A 14382-nucleotide genomic window follows, 5' to 3' on the forward strand; every position below is an offset into this window, starting at 1 on the left:
TTTTGTGGAGGTGAGAGGTCCACAATTGTTGCGTATTGCATACATTTTTGGAGTTCTTCAATGCATTGACTAGTTATGTTGATTTTTTCCCTCTTCTTTTCCTTTTTTTAAAATCTTTTATGGAATGGGAGCCAGAGGGGGAGAGATAACTGGGGAAAATGATGAGGTTGTTTAAAAAAAGATATTAATAAGACAAACAAATATGCACAATCTCTCCCTGCAAGGAGCTCACAATGTAATGAGGAAGACAACATGAAAACAAATATGTGTGTATAAGAAAAATGTAGCATACATAGGCAGTTTCAGAGAGAAGGCACTAGCAGTGGAATAGGGGACCCTTTCTTTTCTTTGGGTTACTTGGAATTTGCGGCCAGATGGTACCAGAGAGGCTGCTGGTGCCAGGACTCATAAAAAGTTCTGTATGAATCTCTGTCAGGATTTTGCAATCCTGATTTGCAATCTCTATCAGGGAATTTGCAACACCTTCGAACTTGAGGTTGAAGTTGGAGATTTCTGAGGAAAGCCCCTTTCCTCAACCCACTCCTCTTAGAGATCTTCTGGCTCTAGAGTTTCTCTGGGCCCTTTTCAGGAAGAAACAGATGTTTCTAGAGTGCAGTTGCCACTTGAGCTGTGGGTACAGACCAACCCTTTTACCCTATCTCTGACTGTGATATTAGCAAGGAATAATTTGGTAGCTTTCTTCTGCCAACAGCCTCAGGGAAGTTTTGTTCTATCCATGAAAGGGAAGTTACAACCTGAATTGAGAATTCAGACTTCTTTAGCAATAGCAGGTTTTTAGTACTGAACCTTTTAAATGAAAATTTCATGTGTTCAGAATTATGATGTGTGTTTTCTTTTTTGAGTCATGTAAAATTGGGAATGAGATAAGTATCAATGGAAAATATGAGCCAACCATGACAAACTTAGGAAATATGATATGAGGATATATTTTAAGCCCTAGAATCAAGCTGAGCAAGAAATTTGAGCCAAAGCATAAGGACACAGGGATGTAGATGTACTTCTGACAAGTTTATGGGCATTAGTTCTTATCCATCTGTCTTCCCTTCTCTAATGCCCATGTAGGGGGAGAGTAAATTGAGGAGGTGTAGAGGAAAACTTCATATACCTTATATGTGAGGGACACATGCGGGTGTACTACAGCCAGCTAGTATAGGATTTGAGTTAATTGTTATGGTTAGAGGGTGACCATTTATACCTTGCCAAACACTACAAACCAGGGATGGATTTATTGTTTGGTTGACCAGTGATATAAAACCCAAATAGAAATGGTGGTCATTAAACCATCCCTAAGGATCCCTTCTAGCCCTGTATTGACTTAGAAAACCACATATCAACGTTTTTATTCTATTGTATTTTTTATTTATTTGATTAAATATTTCCCATTTACATTTTAATTTGGTTCAGGCTGCAGTCAGAAGTGTTGCAGCCTGTGGTCCCATATTTGACACCTTTGGTCTAGTCTTAAGAAAGTAATTGATTTAAAGCCCCTTTCCAGCTCTAAATAAATGATTAACTAATTTAAAAAAGAAATTAATTGAGAAAATATTAATAATGCAGATTAAGCTTAAAATATGTCATGTATAGTTCCCACTTCCCCACTCCCAACCAGCTGTTAAACATTTATCAGCATATCTTTGAGGTTATCTAAGCTCCTACAGAACAGTAAAGTAAATGATAAAGTAATAAATAATAAAAGTGTGTTTGGTGGAGGAGTTTGATTAAGGCAATTCTGATCAACTGAGTCCCCTCAATCTACTTGATGAAATTACAGGGTGTAAAGGGCAGGCATCAGAGACAGTGAGATAAGGAGATAGCCCTTTCAGGCTCTTAAATGGTCGATTTTGTGGGTTGTCCTTGAGTGAATTATCTGCATATGAAACTGTCAGGATACTAAGTTGAGGTGTCAGAGAGCATGAGATGAGCCTTTTCTCTCTCATTGACATGGGCAAATCAAAGAGACTAAGAATTTAAAATCAATAGAACTGACTGCTAGAACTGAGTTATGGAGTTAGTCACCTCAGGTCTTGACTTGTTTCTTTACCTTTTCCCTTGTGCCTCTTGGAGACCAAAGCAAGAGGTGTGGAAGAGGATTTCTGTCCACGCCCTCCTCCCCAAGGTGTCTTGTAGCAGAAGCACGTGGTGCGTCCTACTGGTCTTAGGATGTAGGCTCTGGCTCCTTCTGAAGGTGCACAACAGTCCCCTTGGCCAGGTGAGCCCCAATGGGAGGGGACAGGGATCACAATAAGCCAAACGATGAAACAGCATCCAGCACAGTGCCGTGGAGAAGCCTCTAAAGGAGAATGAGGCCAATGTCAGTAGGAGCAGTGCAAGAACATTAATTACTCGTAATTCTGCAGCAGAGGAAGAATGAGTTGCCCCTTCTCTCACATGCCTTGGCCACATACATATGTTCCCTATGAGCATGCCTCCACTGATGGGTTAAAGGTATCTTCTGTAGTGTTATAGCTAATGAGCCCTCACCAGTGGGATTCTCCTTTATGATTACAAGTTGATACCAGTTAGTCAGCAAGAATCAATTAGCTTTCAGAAGCTGAATATGTATTTTGTATTTGTCAGTAGGTGGAGCAGAGGATAGAGTGCTAGGTTTGGCATCAGGAAGACCTGAGTTCAAATCCAGCTTCAGATACTTACTAGTTGAGTTGCTTTGGGTAAGTCATTTACCCTCTCTGAGCCTCAGTTTCCTCATCTGCAAAATAGAAATAATAATGGCATTTGCCTCCCAGGGTTATTGTGAAGATAAAATGAAATAATATTTGTGGAGTGCTTTAGAAACTGCAGTTTATTTATTTACTGGAGTGTGAACACACCATGAATAAGTAATGGATTTTATACACACCACACACGCACGTGCCCCGCTAATTATATTCCAGGTTTTACAAATATTATCTCATCCTGTCCTCACAACAGCCCTGGGAGATAGGTGCTATTATTATCCCCATTTTACAGTTGAGGAAGCTGAAGTAGACAGACAGAGGTGAAGTGACTGGCTCAGGGTCATACACGAATGAGGCTGGAGTTGAACTCAGTCTTCCTGACCTCAGATCTAGCACTCTTTATTTGCTGTGCCACCTGGTTTCCTCTAAGGAAGATGGCAGAAGGTTTTTACTCCCTGATGGAAGATATAAATGAATCCAGTCCTCAAGACCAACTCAAATCTTAGAGGTTGAATTGGCATTGTATCTAATCATGATTCTCAGTTACTTTAAAAAGCCAGATTTGATTCTGGGTAGAGTATACCCTCATACCTAGCACTCAGGACAGCTCTTCCTTGAGAGAGCCAAGACGGAACTGTGTGTTGCCAGGGTGGTGGTAATCCACAGGGGTGTCGTTGTTGGGAGTTGTGCTATTGGGAGGTTTGGATGTTTGCTAAAGGGTCAGATTACTCTTGCTTGTAGCTGGTCTTGGGGCATTAGCTAGTATTTTGAGTGCCTTCTTGAGGTTATTCACTTATGGGCTAACATCTATTATATTACTGTACTTGGTATGAGTATTTCAGCTAATATGAGAAGTATGGATTTTTAGTCCCTAAAAGATTGATGCCTCGTTGGCAAATGTTCATATTCCTTCTCCTTCTGAGATATGAAGCTTGACTTCTTTTCTTTCAAAGTCAATGATTAAAACTGAACAGTATTCCCTTAGTGGGAACAGAAGAGGGGGAAATATAACAGACCTGGTGCCAGTTTCACTGTAGCTCTTGGTATCTGAGTAGAGGATCCCCTTCTTGGGGAAGAGAGAGGATAAAAACCCTAGGCACCTTAAAGCTAGTAGACCAAAGCTGTCATATAAGTACCAAGTCAAATAATTTTGGGTTCTCTCCTAAAGGTGAAAGGCTGACTCCCAGTCACCCCTAGGCCCCAAAGCTACCACATAATGGTATTCTATTTCATTATTGATTTCTTGTTGTTCCCCAATTTCAACTCTAACCACCTTAACTTCATGGGAGTCAGGAGCAGATTCTCCCAACCTGCCCACAGGTGTGGGCTTACCCCTCTTTACCCTGTCTCCTTTGTTTCCTAGAAAAACCAGGTTATTTCCTTCTGTTGCTTATCTAAAGACTACAAAGAGTAAACAGGGCATGATCTCTCTTGAAGTACCTTCTCCCTCTATGCCCTTCTCTTTACAGTTCCATTGATCCCATATGTCCTTAAATCCAATGGGATATCCTTCCCAGTCCCATTGATGGGTTTTATCCCACAGGGTCCATTGCTCTTTAATTGGGTATCATATATACCACCTAGAGGCCACTAGATGGCAGATGGCAGAGTGGATGCAATGCTGGTCCTGTAGTTCAGAAGATCCAAGTTCAAATGTGGTTTCAAATACTAGGCAAGGCACTTACCATCTGCCTGCCTCCGTTTCCTCACTTGGAAAAGGGAGACAATAATACAACCTACCTCCCAGAGTTGTGAGGGTCAAACGAGGTGGTATTTGTAAAGACCTTGCAAACTTTAAAGGATTAGAGAAATGTTGGTCATTGTCATCATGGTCATCATGGTCATTGTGGTTGTTATTTTTATGCCTTAGTAATTTGGACTATTGTCCTGACTCCCAACCTTTCTAAACTGTAGGGATTCTACTCCAATGGCTTTCAGTAGTAATCAGCTCTTGAAGTACTATGCATCTAAGCAGATAAGAAAGCAATTACTTTACTGAGGCAGTATCCTCAGGAGTGATAGAATGATGCAGATACAATGACACTATGATACACCTATAGTGAGTGCAGCATACTCTTTTTCCTGTTACCCAGTGAAGATGAACTGTGTGAGGATGGCTGGTACCATCAGGTCTGAGAAGCTGAGGGGGGCTAGAAAGGGTGGCCCTTGTTGGCTACTTGGGCAGAAGGCCAGAGACTATCGGAATCAACAGGGCCTGTATCTTAGATCATTCCACTGGGGGAAAGTTTATTATTGGCTCCTACTAGCCTTGCTCTGTTGTCTAACTCACTGTAGTCTGGCTCAATTCCCTATTACAGTTTGTGAGGGCATAGAATGGGAAGATGTATGTTTTTAATCTTTCTGCTGGTTGTCATGGTTGGGTTAGAGGTTTAGGAAGGAATTTTAGATTAATCTAATCTTTCTGGTCCCTTTCTGGCTTTTAGACCACGTGGGTTTAAGTCGCCTCTTTGTGACGATTCTAGGTCACGTGGATGAGTCGCATGTGTGACTCACCCCTGATGCTGAAAAAGATATAAAAACCAGGGGTTGGCTGTCTGTTCTTTGGAGCTCTCTTACCCACAGCAGTGGTGGCACGTGTGACTCTGGGCCAGCCCTTGTTCTGAGCTCCCGGGCTGAACCTAGATGTTGGTAACTATGAATTGTATTGGGTCTGTCTGTTGATGTTTGTAATTTGTTTGTATTTTGTTCTGAAGTTCATGATGCTGGTTTTTTCCCCTGAACTAAGTGAATGCTGTCTATATGCTGGATTAAAGTAAACTTGTCAACCCCTTCACCTTGCTTTCCTTAGTTAAGCAGATCAAAAGAACCTGAGCTGTTGGCAGCTTTCCGGGTGCAGGCTATGGGTGGATCTTACACCCCCACAGAAGCTGCTAGCTGGATTGTTGAAACAATTGGCAGTGAAGCAGGAAAGAAAAGAGGGGCCAATAACAACAGCAGCAACAACAAACCCACACAGACCCATTTTTCTTATTAACTCTTCCTCGTTATTCTCCTCTCCATCAGCCTGAAGGACCTTTAGGATTAAAAAAAATTATCCTTGTGTTTTGTTTTTACATCATTTCTATTTCTACATCTATTCCTCCTGTCTTGGAACTGGGATCTCTCCACCCCACTTCCCTTTTCATTACCCTTCTAGGAGCTGTCTTCCCCTATTATAAAATGAGATAATATTTGTAAAGTGCTTACCACAGTGCCTGGCACCTACTAGGTGCTTAAAAATGTTTGTTCTTTCTTTTTCTCCCTCCTATCCATTATAATGTAATCCAGAGAGCCAATCCTTATAACAAACAATGAAAGAGGAAAAAATAGGTCAGCAAAACTAACCAAAACAACCACCTCTGACAGTGTATATGGCATTCCATACCTGTAGACTGCTATCTCTCTGCAAAGAAAGGAAAGGAGTACATCTTCTTCCGCTTTTTGGTGACCTGGCTTGATCATTAATCACAAAACCATCAATTTGATTTCTGTTCTTTCCATTTCCAATGTTGTAGTCATGCTATATAATACTCTTCTGCATCTGTTTACTTCATATGACATCAGTTTCTAATATTCACCTGATGATTTCTGTATTCTTCATTTTTATGATTCCTTATGGGTCAGTCTGTAAGAAAATGCCTCTGGACCCTGCTAAACCCAGACTCACTCAAAATCTTGTGGTTCAGGAGAGGAGAGCTCAGAGTCCAACCCCTCATTGTACTGAGAAGGAAATACATCTAATAAAGATTCTTTTATTGACACTTGCTTGCTCTCTCCTGATTCACTGGAGGGCTGACTCACAGAAGACAGGGACAAATGTCCTTCTTCTTTCCCTTCCTCAGCCCCAGCCTAGCAAATAGGAGAACTCAATAAATATTGGCTAGTTATGGCCCATACAAAGCAATGGCCAGCTCTCTTCAAATCCTGGTTAGGGCCTGATTGTATGGGACTTTAAATGCTAAATAGAGAAATTTCTATTTTATCCTGGAGGCAATAGCAAACCATGATATTGATTAGGTAGGAGAGTCACATGATCCAATCTTCACTTAAGGAAAATTGCTTTGAAACAATATATAGGATAGTTTGAGTGGAGAAAGACTTGAGGCATTGAAACCATTTAGGAGGTGAGAGATGATGAAGGCCTGAACTAAATTGGCAACTGTGAGTGGACATAAAGGGCTGTATGTGAGAGATAGGAAGATAAAATCTATAAGATCTGGCAATTGATTGGACATGAGAGGAGAAAAAGGAATTGAGGAAGAGATGGGAAGGGTGGTGATGCCTTCTGCAGAAATAGGAGAATTTGGAAGAGGGGAGAAAGCAGGCCCCCTGAACAAGATGAGAGAGATGAATATAAGGGCAGAGATAGTCTTCCATGAGGAGTTAAATTATTGATAAAAAAGGCAGCTAGAGACCACATTATGGGCCTCTGCATAAACTCTGTGGGCAACCCATGACCAGCACACTTGCAGTGTAAGGGTCTTGGTTCCTAAATTGGTATCCTTTCAAACAGAAATGATAAACAGCTTACAGAATAGGTAATAAGTCCGTAACACACACTGAACTAATAAAACAAGCAAAATTACAACAGGGTGAATAAAGAAACCAAATATAGTTGCAGCCTTAGCGGGGGTCAAGTCCTTTGGCAGTGTCTGTGAGCTTCAGGAGTATGGTAAGCATCTCCTGTGCATTTCTCAAATAGCTATGCAGGGATCAGGGGTTTTGTGGAGGTGCTTCTGCAACCATCTCCAGGTTCCAGGTCACTTGTGGAGTGTCTCTAGGTAATGCTGCTAAAACTTGCTAGTGATAATAAAACTTAGTATAATTTGGTAAAACATGACAAAAATCTAATCAGATTGGCCTTTCAGTAATTAGTTCATGTGGCAAAACTTCAAAGAATTTCAGTTCTTACATTGCAATTTTTCTTTCTATCTTTATGTAAGCCCTGTATTTGATATGGACAATGTCAGCCACAGGCTGAAGGAAGAGGACCTGACTTGGAAAATGGGCCATTCTGTCCCTTAACAGTATCAGAGACTTCATAATAGGAAAAAAGGCAATTTTAAAATCTTTATAATTATTAATGTAATCCTACTTGTAAAATCTTTATCTAGTTTTAAAACTTATTAGTAGAGCATACTCAAAGCCTTATATATCCATTAGAAACATTTGGCAGACAATCATTTATATATATCCTAGAGCTTTGATTTCTAATAGTTTAATCTTATTGCTTTTGCAAAGTTTACTACTTCAGTAAATTTTAAAAATGTTTTACATCTTTATCCTATCTCTCTTTTTGAGGATAAATATATTATTCTCATAACAGCCTGGGAGAATGAGATACTTCAAGGGAACAATCTTATACATGAATTTACAACTATTAGCAAGGGGATACCAAGCCTAAGAACTCATTTATTTAGTTGATCAGCATATGGAGTTGGCCACAAATTCAGATTAAAAATAGTAGAGTCTTTCACACTTGCATCCTATTATAGCAATTCAGGTATTTTAGTATTAATATGTTAATGAATAGATCTAGTATTTTAATGGCAAAACTTCCACTGTTCATCTGTACTGATAATAAAAATTTTCTATGAAAGGAGAAGGGAGAGACATGGTTGTGACTTTATCAATACTGTCCCTTCAAGGGCATAGAATGATCTTACATAAGCCATAACATGGGAAAATCTCCCTTAGCTCAGTTTGATTCCGGGTAAGAGTCATAATTAACAGTAAATCATTTAGCAAAATCCCACATTATTCACAGGGTACCAAATCCAGGCTCAGAATTAACCAATTGGGAAAATTTCTTGTTCAGAAAGAAAATGGCACAATGGGGAATTTGAGTCAAGAGGATGCTACCTTTTCTATGCAAAGTCATTCCCTCACTTTTTCCAGGCATATTCACCTGTAGCAGTTCTTAAACCACACTCACTTTTGGTAGTACATAGCACTCCCCTTGAATGGTGGACTATTGGCTTAATGTCAATTCAGACAATCATATCTGAAATAAAAACTCAGAACAAATTACTGCCCCAAAAAGAGTTTACTTCAAGCAGCAACATTTCACTAACATAGCTTAGGACTATTATCTTTCTCATGTTGAAATAATGGTTAACAATGAGCACATATAATGACATTTCATTTATCCTCCATTTATAAATTAAGAATATCACACTCTAGAATTTCACACATAGAGCAAATACATGATAATTTACTCAAAACCCCAGAAAAATGCTGCTGCTTATAGTAAGCCTCCAATCTGTATTGCTTCTTTGCCCCTAAGGCAAAATGAAATCTTTGAATCCAAGGTCTGTTGTTACCAAGTTGGTTTAAAGGTATAACTTCAATATATATTGTCCATTAACAGATGCAATTTCATAATTTTCATAAATGATGGTCAAATATCTCAGATTAAACTCACTCTATAGTATGACCAAACTTATAAGTTCCTTCCATTTCAAATGGGAGTGGTCCTAGTTTTTTTAAGCTTCATTATTTTAGCATTTTATAACACACCTTCAGCAGGCCTGATAGGATCTTATGACCTGATCCTGCATGAATAAAAAGTCCTAAAACCTTCACAGATAAGAACAACTTAAGAGGTCTTTGCTACTCCCTCTTCCCCAAAGCAAGGTAGTATTATCATCCATTTTAAAGCAAAATATACTCAATTAAACCTTTCTTTTCTTTTCTTTCTTAAGTTCCTTCTTCTCTGATTATTCCCTACAAAAGTGTTGTTGTTTTTTTTTTTTTGCCAAGAGAAAAGAGAAAGTTTATTAAGGATTCACCATAATGGGTTGTCTTAAGAAATCCCACCCTTTGTGACACCTGTTTTCACAAGTGGGCCAGATTCAACCTACTGAGCTAGATTGAACCTGAGCTGAGCTAGATTGAACCTGAGAGCCTTCATGGAGGCAAGATGGAGATTATATACACAAAGATTGTAGGAGGGATTGAGGGGTGGTCTGGGGTGACTAGAGGAGGGCTTTAGGGAGGGTCTTGAGGAGGAGTCTAAGGAAGAGTCTAAAGAGGACCAGATGAGGTCAGAGTCCAGGAACCAAGAGAATGGGATTAAGGATGGGAAGTAGCTAAAGGCATGGATATAGATAGTATCAAGGTTGGGAAGTAACTGAAGGCATACATTATCTATAGTAACAATAGAGGGCAAGGTTTAGGTAGAGATTTAGGCCTACTGATAATGTGAGGCTATAGTCTCTGGGGAAGGCCAGATCTAGTTGGAAGATTCAAGGACAGTTCAAGGGGGCTCCCAGAGACTGTATTCCAGATTCAAGGGGGTTCCCAGAGACTGTGCCTTCATCATTCCCCCCTCAAACAAATAAGACCCAAGTTCTTTTGGGGTCAGGGATGAAGGTCTCACCTTCTGAAACTGCTTCCTGATGGCAAGGGGTGTAGAGCTGCCCCTGCCTCGATGGATCCAGTTCAAGGGGTACACGGTCTGAGCAGTCATCTGGAAGTTGATGGCTTGGAGCCTGGAGGACACAAACCTGGCAAGGAGGTTAAGCAAACAACAAAACAGACAGTACAGGAGTACAGAGAAAGGACAATATCCCTGGTGGGAATTAAAAATGACTATTTCATACCTAGCTCCCCTAATCACTTGTTCTGTGTACCACACTGCTTTGGGGTTCAGGAGTGTGTAGCACATCCAAATTAGGTCGGGGGTGTCTAAGAGCAAGTCTTGATATTTGTTGAGCCTGCAGTTAGTTAGCCACTGGTGGCCATCTGCTTCTAGGATGCTCTGGACTTGATGGGGAGTCAGAACTTCTAAAGGCTGGTCAGCTAAAGGTTTAGAAGCTTCAATTAGAGTGGCTGTAGCAGCCATGGAGTCTAATTGTTCTGAAAAACAGGCAACTGGCTTGGGGTCAGGTCCTAAGGACTGGGTTAGGACTCCCAAAGCCTGTCCTCTCCTTTCATCAACATACCGAGTGAAAGGTTTTTCTAGATTAGGTAAAGCTAATGCTAGAGTGGTGGTCAGTTTAGTTTTCAAAGTCCCAAAAGCTTGTGCTGGGTAGGGGCTCCACTCTAGAGGGAGTGAGTCGGGGCCCTGAGTGGCAATTAATGGTTGCAGTCCCTCCCAAGCCTTGGGCTTAAATGGATATTGAAGGCAATGGAGGGGAACTATGGCTGGGGTGGCAGAAGTAGCTTGCCCAGGAATTCCCTGATCCCAGACAATTGGTTCAACCCTCTCCCACACCTCTGGGGGAACATGGGGAGGTCTGGTAAACAGAGGGAAAAGGAAGTTATGAGGTTTAGCTAGAGAAAATTGGCTTCCCAATTTTACCATCAGGTCCCTTCCCAACAAGGGAGCAGGGCCAGAGAAGGAGTGTTCAAACAACAGATCCTTGATGCCCATGACCCGATGGGTCGAGGGGCATGTGGGGCCAGAGAAATTAGTTAAAACAAGAGAACATAGCCGTGATAAAGTGGGTAACCTTACCTTTAGCCTCGATTTTGCCCAGGGCTCCATAAGAGAGGTGGAGAAAGTGGGAGCACAGCCAAGCCCCAGGCTTTCCCTTCCTTCCAAGTCTTGAGAAGACTGGAGGACAGGGTACTGGGAGGAGGCTTTACCACTTTTCCAACCTCGGGGATAATCCTTCCTCCAATGTAACCTCCTGGTTACATGCTGGGCACGGTCCTGGAGGCCTGGATCCTGGAGGCTTCCTCCAGGGGCGGCACCCTAGAGGGGCACTCCTTGGACCAGTGACCCTCCTTGTGGCATTGAAAGCAGGTTTCCCCACTGCCCAAGCCAATGGGCTTCCAAGGGGCCTCCCTGGAGGGGCACTCCTTGGGTCTTTTCCTGGCCATGGCAGCAGCCAAGAATTGAGCGTGTTCTCTGTCTCTAGCTCTTTCCCTGCATTTTCTTTCCTCTGCTGCAACCAGGTCTCTATTGTTATACACTCCAAAGGCCAAGCCCAGTAATTGGGCCTGAGGTGTTTGGGGTCCCATTGCCAATTTCTGCAGTTTCCTCCTTATATCTGCGGCAGACTGATTAATGAAATACATGTTAAGTATTGCTGCCCCTTCAACAGAATCAGGATCCAAATTTGTATACTTCTTAATAGCTTCTACTAGCCGGGCTTGGAAAAGAGCAGGGTTTTCCTTTTCTCCCTGAGTAATCTCCCTAATTTTTTGAAAATTTATTTACTTTTGAAATGCAGTTCTTAGGCCTTCTAACAGGCAAATTACCATATGGTCTCTCTTTTCTCTATCTTCAATCCTTTGATAATTCCATCCTGGGTCACTAGTAGGGACAGCAGCTGTATCTGGGAGATATTTTATGGGGTTATTGCTAGCCAAACTATCCCCAAATTTTTGGGCTTGTTCCAAGATTCTCCTCTTCTCCTCAGTGGTACAACAAGCAGAGAAAAGGATATGCAAATCACACCAAGAAAGTTCAAATTGTAGGGACAGATCCCTAAAACCCTCAGTAAACTTAATGGGATCTTCTGAGTATCTCCCCAGTTTTTCTTTAATTTGGATGAGATCTGAAATGGAGAATGGAACATGCACCCTCCTTGTCCCAGTAGGGGAGGCAGGCATTTCCCTCATGTTTTTCACAGCCTTGAAGGCACTGTGGGACCTGGAGCTTGGGGAGGGATATAGGGAGTCCCACTTCTGGTGAGGGAGGTGCTGGGAGCTGCTGGCTGACCTAGACTAGACTGCAAGGCGGGGGGATCCAGCTGGCAAGGGAGATCAGCTGATACCTGAGGAGGGGTAGGGGCCAGAGGCGGAGGTACCTGAGAGACCTGAGTGGGTGCCACCTCAGAGAGAGGGGCCAGAGGAGGAGGTACTGCCATGGGGGCAGGGCCTGAGGCTAGAACCTGAGTAGGGGTTGCCTCAGGGGAAGGGGCCACAGAAGGAGGCACCTCAACAAGACCCTTGGCTGGGACCTGAGCAGGGGTTGCCAAGTGGGGAGGGGCCATGGGAGCAGATGCAGGGTAGGAGACTTGGACCGTGAAGGAGGCAGGAAAAGAGGAGGGTTGCACTACAGGAAACCAAGGGAAAGAGGAGATGGCCAAGGAAGGGGGAGCACAGGAAGCAAGGGTGCTCTGGGGAAGGAGGGACTGGGGCTGAAGCCCTGGGGGCCATAAGGAGGGGGTTACCCAAAATGTCCTGTTGACCCCTATTACCCCTTTGTGGGGAGGTTCTAGCTATGAGCATGTTACAATATTTTCTGAGAATGGGGTTCCTAGAAAGCTCCACGAAGGTCATTATGTAAGGAATTTCTGTCCATTTTCTTTCTCGCTGACAATATAATTTTAACTTCCAGTCTTGGCTGGAGAAGAACTTGAGATGAGCAGTATTCCTGGTCTCAGGGAACCAAAAATGAAGAGGTTATTGGTAGGGAACCATAGGGGTGCTCGTGACCCCAAAATACCGACACGCTGGGTCCTTCTGAAAGAATTCGACTCAAGCCTTCTTAGCCAAAGATAAAAGACAAAGTTTATTAGGGATTAGCTGTATTGGCCAGATCCTCCAGAAACCATGCCATAGGCTAGACTCCTAAGGAATCTGAGCCCAAAAGTTGTTTTTTTAAGAGTGTCATGGTCTCTGTGTTTTTTTGAGAAATCTGGATTGTATGGACATGGTAATGAGGGGCAGTTTTGGCTTGAAAGTCTTGCCTCATAGCACCAATAGTCTATTTTTTTCCCCTAGGCTCTAGTTCCTCAGGCCTGGTTTTTAACATGCACAGCTGACAATAATAATCAAAGGCCCCATATTTATCTGACCAAATTTGCTTCCCATAAGTATTTAAGTATCAAGTCCAGTCATGTGCTTTGGACATTCTCAGTTGAATGTGCAGTTTTACCATATCACAGCTTTTAAGAGTTTGAGGTTTACCCTGAACTGATGCCATATTGATACACCTTGCCTTGTGGCAACCTAAGGTTCAGCAAGACCCTCTGCTCACCATTGCCGCATTTCCGCAACCATGCAATTCTTTTTCTTCATGCACAAAAGATAGAGAATCAGTTTTGGGTTCTGGACCTATTTTCTCCTTATCCTTCCTGAATTTAAGGAGTTTAATTCTCTGACCACTTCCTGGATGGCTGATTGCTGGGAGAGTTCACTCTGGTCGGTGATCAGACAAAGGTCTGAGTGTCAGCTGTGCAGGCAGAGCAGACTTACTCAGTGATAGTCATACTAGCAAATGGCCCATCCTGGTGGGCTCATCAAATTGTTAAAAGGAAAAATTTTGCTCAGGCTACATGCTGTAATAGGGAAAACTCAGGAAATAAGAAAAAAGGAGTTTATTGTACCACACCAAGGCAGCAGTGTTGGGTGTGGTCTGGGCCTGAATTCAAACTGCTTCTTTTCAGTGAACTATCAGGCAAGGTTGTCAGCCATGAGAGCCATGGAAGGTTTGAGAAGGGATAAAAATGTTTTGAATATACTGTGGTGAGTGGAATAATGAGTTACTTAGGGAACTTTAAAAAGGCCATTTTGGGAAGTTTAAAAGGGTCCTCTCCTCTTCCTTCTCCCTCTCACTCTGTTCTTCTAAGGGACAGGTGAGTCCAAAGACAATGGGTCAGGGGAAAAGATTGTTCAATAGAAAGATCACTAAATTTACCATAAAATCCTCAGCAGAAATATTCCATCCTTTCTCCCCTACCCTAAGGTCCAGTAAAGGGGGGTACAGACTGACAGACAAATACAGTGA

The sequence above is a fragment of the Trichosurus vulpecula genome, chromosome 1 (assembly GCF_011100635.1).
Source record: "Trichosurus vulpecula isolate mTriVul1 chromosome 1, mTriVul1.pri, whole genome shotgun sequence".
NCBI lineage: Eukaryota > Metazoa > Chordata > Mammalia > Diprotodontia > Phalangeridae > Trichosurus > Trichosurus vulpecula.